The sequence below is a fragment of the Aquila chrysaetos genome, chromosome 22 (assembly GCF_900496995.4).
Source record: "Aquila chrysaetos chrysaetos chromosome 22, bAquChr1.4, whole genome shotgun sequence".
NCBI classification, from domain to species: Eukaryota; Metazoa; Chordata; class Aves; order Accipitriformes; family Accipitridae; genus Aquila; species Aquila chrysaetos.
In genome coordinates, this window is record NC_044025.1 from 6003788 (window position 1) to 6018629 (window position 14842).

Genomic DNA, 14842 nt, shown 5'->3' on the forward strand with positions numbered 1-14842 from the left:
ATATCCAAAGCTGAAGTTGTGATAGTGATTCACCTACCAAATCCTTCCATTTCTATTTCCACTGCAGCGTATTGCGCAGAGAGTAGGTATGAACCCATGACTCCACAGAAGGCAATGGTGGTTTCTCTTCCTCTATAATCCCATCTGCCAAACTGCAAAAGGCTTGTTAATTTTAGCCAATATACTGGGGTGGCGGTGGGCTAACTTTTCCTCTCTGTTGGATTTAATTCAAAGCAGGGGTCATTCTCTGTGCATGGAGAACACAAGCTACTAGGCCAGGGTATACAGACAGAACAGTCATATAACTGCATTCCTGGGATTAGTATAGGAAAGGTTTAGTCCCCCAGCACCACCCAGGCGTCCTGGTGAACCAGGAAGGAGTTTGTCCATTGCTACCAGAGGTAGTTTTTAGTTATTGTCAGAGGAAGAACTGTTGTCGTCCGAGTAGGTCAGAAAACCAATTGAAATTTTCTGGGTTTTTTTGTTTGTTTTATTTTCCCCACAGTACCACACAGTCTTATTATTGAGGAAACCCAACAGAATTGGAACTGACCTCTGGAGAGAGCATCACCTATGGTAACTGCATCAAAGACTTGTGATTGCTTAGTGTAAAAAGCAAACAAACTAACTAAATACTCAACCTTTTCCCCAGCATCTTCTTTTTCCTACAAGTTCTTCAAAGAGCTGCAGACCATCTGTGGAGGATTAGGGACAATTTTTGCCAGCAGAAATGGTGAAGGAAGGAAAACTTAGATACATTCCCTGAACTAGTGTTGGTAGTTCTCGAGATGTGCAGAGTCAATAAAGTGTCCTAATTAACCATGTCCTTCGTAACTTGCCTTTTTTGCAGTTATGTCTGAGATGAGTTGCTGTCAAAGTTGATAGGTCCCGAATTTCAAGCTCTGTATTTCTATGTTCATAAACCTTGATCACCCAGACACACGCTTCTGGCTTAATGGTAGACAAACATGCACCTCAATCCCCTGGACAAAGACTACTGTAAGCAACCTCCTACTACATCTTTCACAAACAATTTTACTAATGCTCCACCCTTTAAAGCATTTCTCCTCTTCACAAAGAAAAGCACTGCAATCCCATATGTTAATACATAAAGTTACTGAGGCAGAGAAGAGCAAAGTCACAGAGCAACCCTGCTATTTAAAGCCTCCCTTAGCTTCAGTAGGTTGTTCTGCCTTACAGGCAGTGGGAAAAACAGTCTCCTATCTCTGTACCTCTCAGAGCAGGAAGGAAACTGGAAAAAAACACTATAAATGCTTTATTATCCTGAACTGAAATCATTAAACTATGAACAGTTTTTACCTAATTTACTAAGAAACATTATTGGAAAGGCATCTGACAAAGCTTTTCCTATACATTAAGAGCCATCAGATTGTAAATTTAGGTCAATACCGAGACACACGATGACCTACAGGTAAAATGATCCATATACCATTACCAATTTACTCAGCTGTCCAAATTATCTCAGTAACTTCTAACTTGCATGAAACCTTTTATGAATTATTAAATTAAAAAATAAAAAGCAAAAAGTAAAGGAGGGAAATCTCTTTCTTGATGCCATTTTCAGTGGTACACCTATGTCACTCTTCAAAAGCAAATTCTGCACAAACAGTGGTTGAGACTGACTACCAACTCCCAGAGGTGCCTGATCTGCGAGCTCAGTCCGTGGCCAGGGAAGGCAGTGGTCCTCAGCTACTGACAAGAGAACTCCAGGTACCTCAGAATTAAAGAGCTTCTTACAAACCTTAGACCTCTCATATTCCCCCAAAACAGAGCCTCCTAACCAAAAAGAGCAGGATTAAAGTGTATGTTTGAGGGTTTTGTAAGTGGCATAGCTAAAGCCACTTAAAGTGACGTCTCTTACAGCACTACCATAAAGATTTCATGCAAGACAGAAATAATTGAAGGACTCTGGACAACTCTAGTTCTCTCTTTCCAGTAACACAGAATAACAGGTGACACAGAAGACTGTATGTGAACGTAGTGCATTAGGCAGCACGAATACATCCTGTATTAGTAATCCATACTGACTTCATTCTAGAAAAAGCTGCTCCCTGAACCATACAGCCAACTTTCTATGGACAAGAGTTTTGTGCTTATACAAGCAGCTAGAATTCAAACCAGAAAAAGAAAACAAATATTTGTTCAATCATATGCAATTAGACTGAAAAAAAAGAAAAAAAAAACCAACGAGATTCTGTGAATAAACCACTAAACTGGTTTCAATTCTAACACCGTTAAAGATACAATGATCAATTTTTTTTTATTTCAGTTACCATAAGAACAAAGGATTTCCATTTAGATCGCTCAGCTATCCCCTGTTTCATTCCCATTTCCCGAGAGGCAAGCTAAAAGAACGACAATCACCAGACTGAGCAAGCACAGTAAAAGTTAACAACTGAGAACAGAAGCAACAGAAATCAAGCTTCAGCAATTTAACAAGACTGTCCAACTCCACAATTTTGACTGAAAAGTAAGTTTTAGTCAAGATCTGATATACATACACAACTTAAAAATTTCCTTGCTTGAATTTTTGCATAGGGTATTCTTACAAATAAATAAACAGGCTATTTATTTACTTTGGCTGTAAGTCCCATTTCTCATTCTCATAAAAATATTGTCAAGGACAAAGCAGTTTGCATGAACCCTTCATTTTTTTTTTAATTATTTAATTTTATTTTTAAGCTTCAGCTCAACATTCAACTCCAATTTTTCTTTCTTTTTTTTTTTTTTTTTTTTAAGCAGTGGAATAGCATGTTCACACACTAAAATAATAAAACGCAAAAAGGGCACAAGAAAAAGAAATACAATTCCTTAAGAGTACCTTGCAGATCAGGTTTATCTCTCTGTAATTTAGAATTTGTGATTACATTTATATATTACAAGATCTGCAGAAGAGACATTCTACAACACACAAATCTCAGTGCCTAAGACTCAAGGCAAGTCCCAAAAGAAAGACCTGTAGTAACCTAAATTGCAACTGAATTTATGTAGATAGAATAACCTTTATTTGAAAATAGTGATTCTAAAGCACAAAATAAAACTAGTTATCTCATCTCCTATAAATACCTTCAAGGAAGTCTATATACTCACAGAATATCTTGATGGAATCCTCAGTTTTCCAGTTGGATTGGCTTAAATTTTCAGAAGTAATATTAGTTCTCAGAAATTCTAGCCTGAACAAGCAAACCTTCCCCTCTGTTTTGCAGAGGTGAAAAAAGTTAGATAGCTGCCTTTCTTTAAGTCATTTAGTCATCTGAAATGTTTTTATATTCACTATAAAAAACTTACATGAGGCTACTGGAACACTTTCCAATAATCAAGACTACAGAATTAGGAAATGTCCCATTTAGAAATTGAGTTTTGAGTGATAAGAATGAAATACAAATTGGTCCGTAGTTCCATGACTCCATTTAGACTGCCCTAATATTAGTTCTGATACAGTGCAAGTGCATCATCAGACAGATGGTCAGATCAGTGCTTCAAATGGGTATGATTTAAAAATTGTAATTCAACGTGAAATTGTGACATATCAGTTAATTAGATTTTTTTTAAATTAAGAATAAAAATGCTTTTAAAAGTTATTTCTTTATATATAGATACTCATCCATACTTCCTAAGAATTCCGGAAATCAGATAAGTCTAAGGGTAAGTCTACTTATCTATGTAGAACCAGGCTAATCCTCGCTTTGCTAAGTAACATCATTTATCAGAAGGACCAAAAGCATGTTTCCTTATCATTCCCAGTAAGAACTTAACTATGGAAAAGCAAGGTGTCATATCATGAAAACCACCTGTAATTTCTACTAGAACATACACACATCAGATTACAATGCTGTGTTCAAGCTCCACAGTCAAACCAAACCTCTCGGACTTACATTAGAGCCCTGCAAAGTAATAAAAGAGAGAGTAACAACAATGGAAAAGTATTCGAGGCAGCAGAGAATTTTGCTCTAGATCAGTGTGTGACAAAAAGCAAAACAAGTAACACTGAAAGTACCCAAAACAGATTTAATGGACAACTAGGTATAAAATTTGCTGTGCAGCAGGTAAAACTAAAAGATAAAAAAAAAAAAAAAAAAAAAGAAAAAAAAAAGAAATAAAAGGAAACCAATAAAAGTCAAAGTATGGTGCATGCATTTCACAGCAGTATACTGACAATACTGTAAGATTTTCTTTTTTGTGTTTATAATCAGAGCTTCATTAACATTCCTTGGGTTTCAGCTACTTGATTTTGACCCATTTTTGTCTCTCAGTTTTTATAAGCTTCTTAATTTTGACTGTTCCCCAAACCCATCTGCATTTCTGGAAATCCTACTCCTTCATTTCTCTTGGTTTCACAAATTCTAGGTGGAGTTGCATTTGAAACAATCTACCACTCTCTTTATAAATGAATCCAGCATGGGGCAACAGCACAGATTTGCAGAATTCAGCCATTCCTCATGTGCATTTCCAAAATTACTGAAAATTAATGAGTTTCTACTGTGTATATTTATATGCAACTCTTTGAAGTAATCATTACTAGCCAGTAAAAGCCACTTGGAGAAATGGGTTGGTAAAAGAAAAATAACTAATACACTATCCCCGTATCTGCAGTACCATTCAGTAATACTTGTAACTGTTGTCCTGGATCCAAAATGCACTAATAGACCAAACTCTATATCTGACAAGTAATGCTGACCAAAATTATGAATTTTTAAGTATGCTGAACATGCCTTAAAAAGTGAAGTCTAAGGACTTTTCCTCCCTGGAAGGTAAGTTTTTTCTACCAAGACTCAATTCCCTTTTGTCCCAAAAATAAATAAGATTTCACGCACAATTGAGTTTATCTGCCTCAAATCGATAAAAGCATTAAAATCAATCTTAAAAAAAAAAGAAGTATAGTTAACCAATCTGATTATTACTGCAAGTCTTGTAGGAACACAGATGTGCTGAATATGAAATTTACTGGTTGAAAGGTACTGTGGAAGGTTTTTAGGCATTACTAGAATGCTTTCAAAACATGTACAGCCGCTTACAAAAAGTATTCAGGTGCTTTACCCAGTTTGAAAAGGAGTGTTTTTTCATGGCATTAGTTTTATAATGAGTTCTTCCAGGCAAATTTCAAAGAATGTATGGTTCACATACTTTAAACTGAATTCACTCACAATTCAGTATTTGACAGAGCTAATGTTTAATTGTTTCTAAGGAGTCTACAAAGGAAAATGATTCTTTTCTTACTCAACAAACATTTAACTGAAATTATGTTTTGTTTTGTTTTCACACTGAGGATTGAATTTGACACTGTAATAGAGAAAAGCAGCCTGTCCTAGGCTAGTTAATGTGATTTTAATTATTGTAGTCACAACTCTCCTTGGTTTGTATTAGAAAGAATTTAAGACCACCTAAATTTTGGAATATTGCATTAATGCTGATAGAAGAGGCTTTCTTCCAACAAATCCTGTTTTACCATCTGAGCAATTCGAAGAATTACTGACACGTGACTTAATGCTAGCAGTGTGCAGGTTTGAATCCAAATATGGACACAACTGCATGTTTTCAAAAGCCTACAAAACCATGGGCATAGCTGTTTTAAGCTATAAGTAAGTTAACGAGAAGGCCAAAGTTACTGTTTCCTTTTCAAGTGTTATAAATCTTACATTTTCTTATAGCAGAGACCAGAAGCTACTTTCTGTTTAACAGTGCAAGGTTAATAAACACTTTTCAAATAATGTTATAATCTACTGTGTAGATCTTCAGAGCCAGTTTTATCTTCTTCACACAAAGATAATGACGATTATCGGCTCTGCAGCTCCTATAAATCACTTCACCTCCACTGAGTTGATGGAGATATGTTGATTTGCATCAGCTGAGAATTCTGCCAGTTTCTGCCCCCAAGCAGGGTTAGCATCATCATTTTGAAAGCTCTTTTTCAGTGAAAACGCAAAGCTGCATACCAGTAAAAGTTTTGGTTTTGTCAAAAATACGTTTACATTAAAATTTAAATACACCATTTAGAATTTCAGTCAACTCATCACACCACTGTTACATATCAGCTGACTCTAAATGTCTGAGCAACAGTAAACAATAAAATCTCAACGCCATTGGACACGTATGCCATGTTCACACTATATCTGGAAGCTCAGGTGTATGCACATCTTAAAATCTAAAAAGTGGAGAGTTGTGAACTGTTACGTTGTGTTACATAACAATCTAAGAAAACATATACTTCTCAGGAAAGAGATCTGAATCACATCCCAGTCTACAACTCTGTAAAAGGCTCCTCCATTTCTTAAACTTCAAATATACTTAAAACACAGCAAAACAATGCTGATATCCTATCACCAGCAATAGAAAGTTTGCCAAATTCTCTCTCTACAGGACACTTCTAGAGCACAGACAATTGAAATTTAAAATTAAGGTATCTGGTAATCCTGTTGAGATGTGAAACCTGCAGTTCTCGCGCATGGGACCTACCTCCCCTTCTCCCCCACATTTACTGTGTCCCAGTAAGTACCTGAGGAGGACAGAAGTGTTCCTGACAATGGGTCCATCGCACCCAGCATCCTGTTTGCAGCAGTGGCAGTAAGTAGAAAACCAGGGAAAAGGAAGAAGAGAGGATGTAGGTCTGACGCTTCCAAACTCATCAGTCTTTTTAGCTCGGGATTTACTCAAACTGATGTGAGGTAACTCAAGCTGAAAGTACTTTTCAGTCTCCTCTGGAGCCTAGGTCAATTTTTTGCAGTCACAGTATGTGTTGGTGTGGAGGCTTACAAGCCCAGGCTACCTGCTGTATGGAGAACCACTTTAATTTGCTCATTTTAACTCCAACTGGAACCCATACTTGGTCATGTGGGGACTGAACATGCTTGAAAACGACATGGACTTTATTTTTTTTAACAGAAAGTCTTCAATAAGAAAAGAAGAAAATTGAGAAGTCTGACATAATCTGGGGGGTTGGGCAAGATGACCTCCAGAGATCCCTTCCAACCTCAACCACTCTGTGATTCTGTGCTTTTTACCTCTAAAATCATAGGTTCTTTTAAAAGACCGTTATGAAGAATTGTCAGCAATTCCCCGGGTACATAGATGATGAAGAGAAAATGAAAAATAAGATGCAAGATTTGGACCCAGATCTTTAAGTGCTTCATTACAAAACTTGAAATTAGTTGCTTTAAGGTACTTGCAGGGAGACAAGGACCAACATGGATACAACTTGGTGAATATTCACATGCAACCTTTAGCTTAGTTTTCTTCCGAATCCAAAGGTTTTGCTCCTCATTTCCCCTTACACATGATATACACAAACATTCAAATGCAGAACACTCTTTTTTTCATTATGGAACATAAGAAGAGGGAGAATAAATTCTGCAGACAGAGCAGATGGAATGGAAAACTATGTAGTAATTTATAATGGACTAATCTAATAGCATGTATCTTGTTCACTTCTGTAACTGCATTTCATGTATGTGGATATTTATATATTTCTACAAGCAAATATTCTGGGTAGTTTTAGTAAAATACCTTCAAGTTTGTTATTACTTGATAGATTTTTAATCTGAACAGATAGAAAATACTCTCTTCAGATTATGTTCAGAATCTATGGGAGGCTTTAAAGCTGCCCATAGACCTCCAAAGGCAATTACAGCAGAGGAGTTTTTCAGATTTACACCTGACTGAGATGGAAAGGTCTGTGTACATCAAATATTAAAAACAAACTCACTATAAATAACCTCTAACTGAAGCACAGCCCCAGTGACAACTAACATTTTTTCTTTTTCTCTCATTTTTGCCCCTTGACATAGCAGTGTGAAAACAGTAAAAGAAAAGATGGAATATGTATCTATAGAATGACCTAAAATTTTCCAGTTCTCATGATGTTACCAGTGAAGGAAATGTACAGGCATGTATGTCGTCATTACCTTCACATTCCAGTTTCTTTATTCCATAAACAAATAAAATTGACCAGAAGACAGAGCACAGTGTTGACTACAATATAATCCTGGTACATAATTTGTAATACAATATTTGATTTTCAATACTTTAAAAAATAAGACTATTCCATATCTCTCTTAAAAGATTTGTAAATTATATCACAGATTAAGAGGTGGCCCAAACTATCTGAGCACCACTTGATATTTGCTTTATGTTAATAGACACTCTCTTGAGTAGCTGTGCTTGAATATGTTAGAAAGAATAAAAGGAAACACTATTTAGCAGTGTTTTTAAAACCCTGAATAATTTCCATAATTTGTGACAGTCGGCAGATTTTGATAGTATCTCACATTGATTTTTGTGTTTCAAGATGACAATCATTACACTATTATCTGCAGTTTGAGCAGTGGAACCTAACCTCCTAATTAGGATGAAAAACTGCTCCAGTTGCAGCCCCAGTAAGTCACAACAAGTCAATAATTTTAATAAGAATTAATTTAAAAAACTCTACAAGGTTGTATTGGAAGTTATTCTGGCATGTCTATTGATTAACACTTGGTATTACATCCTATAAAGGACTCATTAAATACAGCATCAATCTAAAAGTAATATTTTGATACTTTTTTTTTAATGTATTAAAAAGTGAAATAAAATAGAACAAAGCACTAAAAGATTATTAAGGTAAAGTAGCTTTTTGACTGGATGTGTTAACTTCACACTACACTTGAGAGTAATACAATGGAAGACTTCACACTGTGCTATACTAAAAGGATATATGACTAAGTAAGCTGGTACTTCTTTATATGTCAGCATGAAATATCTCAACAAATCTCACAATTTCCAAATATAAAACACCTAGTTGCTGCCACATACAGAATCAGTCATGTCTTTATTACTGTGACGCTGCTTATTACCATTCCACAGGCATTTTTCTTTTTAGGAACATCTAAAACTGGGGTATGTGCAGTAAAAACATGAGGAGATTTCTTCATTTTCCATTTTCTGCTTGATTTTGGAAGGACATCACTAATTGAAAATGCAACATTTTATTTTGAGAGCTGCTAAAATAGTAACATCTATTAGCATGGCATCTACCAGGACAAACTTGGAAACCATTAATATTAGCTATTATATTAGCTATAATATTGTTACCTCTATTTAACAAAAAAGCTTGTACTACTCCTGTTTCAATTTGTCTGAATTGAAAAGCTTTTCACGTTAATATTTGAAGTTTACCATGTAAGAAATGTCTTTTTTCAACATAGACATTTATACTCTTAAAGATCATAACAAGGTTCAACAGAAAAATAAATATAAGTAAAAGCCTGAGAGTGATACAGCTTTAAATCTACAAACACACATACAAATCTGTGAGTTGATGCTAGGTGGCAGTACTGTGTAATTAAACACCAAACATTTCTTCACTGTACCTGATTCACTTCAGGCATTTTTCAAAACAACCAGTTCGAACATTTCGAATAATAATTTAAACAACAAACAGATCTCTTTTTTCCCTTTAGTTTCACCTCCTGAGAACTATGTTCCTTATACATAAAAGGTCTCAAAATTAAATTTCCTATCCATAAACCTGTGTTCTAGCACAGCAGCATTACATGAAACAGCTCACAAAATAGGAGCCAGATTTTGTTTCCATCCTGCAGTATTACATCCCTATTCTTTGGTATTACACAATTTCTAACTTCTACGTAGGTTCTGACCTCACTTTTCTCTGCATCTCAGAGACAGCAGTACCTAGGGTTTGAGGTATGTACTTTTAAAGCCTGTTTTAGTCTCCAGATGTATTTGATTGAAGAGCTCACTTCTGATCATTTGATCCCTTTAAATGCTACTGCTTTTAACAAGTTACATGTTCAGCACAGAGTAGTTATAATTATTTGCAGCTACCACAGATGATCATATTTTCCTATACAGAATTTTGGGAATGGGTCTCACTTTGTACAATGTCTATTTCCAGAAGGAAAACTTGTTCAGTTCACACAGTCACTTCAACTACAACTCAAAAAAGCTTTCCCAAGTAAGGTAAGTCAGCCTATTCAAAAAGCATCAATGACAGAAAGCTGTTAGGAAAAGTTTCAGTATTGTTATAACTACAGTAATGACAATAACATACAACGTCAGTTAAATTCAGCTTATTCAACAGTGAGTACTGCTTATATATTATGCAGTGTATGTAAATAATACAGTGAGGATTTCTTCTTCATTTAAACACACATCCAAATGGGGATAGAGAGGGGCTCTTACTATAATATTAATACAAGAACAACATATTTATTTTTACTGTGGAACAGACTGTTAAGGACCTGAGAATCACTGATTATGTATGAAGAGGTATCAAATCTCTCTTCCCAGATTTTACTAATGATGCACATACATTTACTGTATTCATTACAGAGTATTAACTGAGATGTACAGGGTCCCAACTCAATAAAAAAGCAGAGTAGTCAATTAACAGGCCTCAAAATCACAGCACTGAGACTTGCAGATGAAAGTAGAGGACACGTGGCTGCTCTCTCACTAACTTGTCCAAAAGTTCCTGAGTCTAGTTACAAACACATCTGATGTCATTGCTTCCATTGCCTGCCCACGTAAACACTTTTCTTGTCTAACTGACCTTACCATTTATTCCTAGGAGGTTAATTTAATGTTCTAGTACTCATACCACATTTCTCTTTCTTTCCAGTTTTGACCATCACTTCACATTTTATTATTTGAAAATTCTGTTTACTTTGCAGTTTTCTAGTGCAGAATGTGGACACTCTGGTGTCCAAACGTATCTAATGGATCCTGCTCACAGAGTCTGAGTGTTTCAAATACACATATCTGTTGTTTCTAATTCTACAACACAGAGTGAAGAAACTAATTGTGTTACTGGAACACAGTAAGAACTACTTACCATGACACTACCTATCCATAACAGCAATATAATCTGCAGAAATGTTAAGTAATAGAGGGTGGTTCTATTTTGCTGTATCATATTAACACTTACATATAAGAATGCTAATTTCTGCAACTGTGGTTCATCACTCAGTAACTTTAATGCCTGCCTGAATTCTTCTAAGGCACATGAGGAAAGTTACTCAGAAACAAAAAAAGAGAGTTTTGTAAACAATCCACATCTGCTGAAGAGCTGAGTCAGTCCTGTAATGCCTGGTGTTGTGCCACCCTGCTGAACGAATACTTGAGGAACTAAACTGCAGCTGTGAACATTTTTCTCAAAAAACTCTTTTCCTCTCACTAGTCAAATAGTAATTGTGGCCCCTGTGGCCCTGCAAAGACAAAGGATCTTCATTTCAATCTAGCATCTCAATCTAAATAACCTTAGAAAGAAACGGAACTTGGCTAAGGAATGCTGAAATTTCTAACTCCTATGCAAGTGAAAGCAGCACCACTTTCTTCTTCCCTTTCAGCAGCTTTTCTAGATCTTTCCCACTGAATCATAATCACTTATTTATTTTTTAGTAAAAGGTTAAACCCTTTCTGGAAATGACAGCAAGCCAATGTACTGTGGGTTTTTTCCACAATGCAACGGTTTATAATTGACTGCTTATGTAGTAATTGCTCTATTTATAGTGATTATTAGCATGAGAGAAGTGATTGACATCACCTGGTATTAATGATAGAGAGAGGGTTTATTTCACATTTATGACCTAAAGCTCTTACATAAATGATTTTCCCTTCCTAAGATGCTGATGTTCTACAGTCTTAGGAATATATCTATGAAATGAAATGCCAGCCTTATCTTTTGTACATTAAGTATCTAATACATATTACCATTCTTTAAAAATTACTTTTACAGTCTTCTCCTTCTGTAACTGTCTAAACCAGACTCTTCCTAGTAACTTAGTGCAGCAACACTTAGCAGCTTGGATCTCTGCCTTCTGAGCATCCATGTTTGTAATGCTGTTTTTCCTGTAAGTATTCCAGCACAGCATGTATTACACATCCTTTAATTTTGATGGACAAAAGCTCTGATGTGCTATCATACAATAGTATTTGGCTATCACAGAATAAAAGTAAAACAATTGGCAAAGAAATTAGGGATGGAGAGAAGATCTTGCTTCTCCTAAGTTCTGACTCTCCAGCACTGGAAAATGTAGCCAACAAAAGAAAAAGAAAAGGAAAACCTATAGAAGTATTATAGCCATTTTCAGGAATACGGGTCTGTCCCACAGGAAAAAGTAAAGCCACACAGGAAAAAGTAAAGCTGACAAAATTGATCAAAGACTATTTCAGATTGTAACTAATAATCAGATTCACCTCTCATATAATTTCATTGAGGTCAAGTGAGACTAAACAGTCATTGTGCAAGAAAGCAAAATATTCACAGAAGGCTTATGAGCTAGCAGTGTAATTCAGCTATTCATTAAAAGGATAATAAAGACCACGGCCTTTGAATTATCATGCATTTATATTTCTTTTCCATGCCTGTGTTCTAGAACTGTAGCTTACAGATATTTATACTTTGAATGGTAACACAAAGCCACATTTTATAGGAATGACTGAAAATGCTGTCTGTCCTGGATTCATTTGTCGAATTAATTTTTAAGGGATGAGAGTCTGAATATGATTACAATTAATCCCTGACAACACCTTCTTCTTACTACAGCCTGAGCCTACAAATGAAAGGAAATGCTCTTCTTTATACAACACGCTTGTTCTTCCACACCACAAAAGGCACTTACATTACTGTTAAATAAATTATTAAAAAAAAAAAAAAAAAAACATCAAAGACCGGGATCTGCAGTTGTGTGGCACTATCTTCTTAATGCCATCACAAATCAAAACTTTCCATTTTGGGAAGTTATACTGGGATGTTACAGGAGGGATTGGTAAGAAGACTTGTACAAAGCTTAACATCTTAATTCAAGGCTTAGCTTCACATTTTACAAGCTACTTAGGAAGTACTAACACCTCTGTTGCTCACAGTGAACCTTTGAAATTCATCAAGTAGATAGCCTAAGGGTTAAAGAAAACATGCCTTTTCCCCTTATGAGAGTTTATTTAGTTTCAGCAGAGCTTTACAACAGAATTTTGCTTTCCCTTCTCCGCCCCCTTCTCTTGACTACACAGAAGGTATCGGTATAATAGCAATAATGACAATTTAGGATGGACTTTCTCGAGACGGGTCCCCTCTCTGCCGCTCTAGCTGAGGCCCTGTGAATGCAAAGGGGGCACAAAGAGATAGACGGAAGCAGTAGGAAAAAGCTTCCCGCAGAGCTGCCGCCTTCTCTAAATGTAAAACGTAAGAACTGAACTCACAGCTTTGCACCAGCAGCTGCACCACCCGTTCTTCCTCCGCCTACTCCACACAACACACAAAGCAGAGCACTTTCTGGACTGCAGCGAGGGAACTTAGACCTAGAGGGGCTCTGCCCAATATCCCCTCAACTTGGCGTCTGCACCCCGCTTGCCGTCCAGCTCACTCACCTTCCTTCCACGCCAGCTAGCCTGAGTCCAGCACAACTGCAAAGAAAATTCAGGTTTCAATTTATGATGAGAATCTTGATAGGGTTTAATTACAGATATGTATGATACAATGTGCTATGCTTTTTGGAATTTCTTTGAAACCGAGTTGTAAGCACATCCACATACCGATTCTTATTTACAGGTAGACATACTCAATCCTAACGTAGCAATGCAACTCATTAGTTTTTTGGTTGTGGCTTTAAACACACTGTTAGCATCTTTTCAGACTACACCATAATATTAAAACCCTCTAGTTAGCTGAAATGTATTTTCAAAAACATAAGAATAATGATTAGGTATAAAGTAGAACATCTAAAGAAGTGCTTTAACAAATTAAATATACATCATGACCCTAAGCCAACTGTTAATTCTGTAAAATTAAAAGCAGACAAAAGAATTGTTAAATCATGTTTGCAAGTATTGGCAAGCCATGAAGAAAAACCTTTGCCTCCCTCTCTCTCTACACATTTTTTATTATTTTCTAGAGGCAATTTTCATCTGTTACTCTGTATGGAACCAACATCCATTATATGAAAAGACAGCGTCTTAATCGAAATGACTTCTTATACAGGTCTATTTAATAAAAATTCATTGTTTTAATCTAGTAAGTGTAATATTCATGAAAACTAAATGGTGTCTCTTTATTATTTAGTTACTGATGCTCCTCTGCAGCTTATGGAACTAGTTCTCTTAAAGCTGAATATACTTTAAAACACAATAAAAAACTCAATGGCATTTTCTAATGCAACAAAAAACATTTAGGCCAATACCATCAATAGGCTTTACTGCTATGGGACTTACACACCACTTCTGAGACATCCACATTATCTTATGCAAAAAAAAAAAATCAGGTACAAAAACTACACTCAAATAACTAGGATGCTTAACAGGTATATTACTGTTTAATAAAAATCAATATACCTTGGAGTGAACAAGCAACTTGTATGTTGCAAGGATATACTTTACCCGACATAGTTTTAGAGAACATTTCACTTAATATGTATGTTCTGAAAAGAACTAACAAAAATGGAAATAACCAAGGTCAAAACAGTTGTTGTGATACTGCATGAGGAATTTTTTTTCTTATGTTACACTTCTAAATATGCAACCATGTATCACTTTGGTCAGTAGGACTCCAGCCTCAGTGGACAAGTTCAGAACACAGAAAAGTAGACAATGTAGGTATACTACTGCAGCATACATTCATTTCTTGAAAATGACAGTTTTTAACAAATAGAGTTGAATGCTTGCAGCTGTAAAGAAAAGATTGAAAATGCAATCCAAATTTTTCATAGATCAATTAAAAACTTCACCTGTAATGACACCCACTGAAAAAAAAAATTGCCTCCGTGAGTGGGACCTCTAAGTTTCTCCCCTAACGTAGACTTCTCATTCAGACCAATACCCTCATATGGCAGGAGGA

At 35.8% G+C, this 14842-nt stretch overlaps 1 protein-coding gene across 4 annotated transcripts in view; it reads right to left on the reverse strand.

The window, feature by feature from the left end:
* Positions 1–14842, reverse strand: part of TENM2 (teneurin transmembrane protein 2) — a 715493-nt gene that overhangs the window by 556034 nt on the left and 144617 nt on the right. The window lies entirely within an intron of this gene.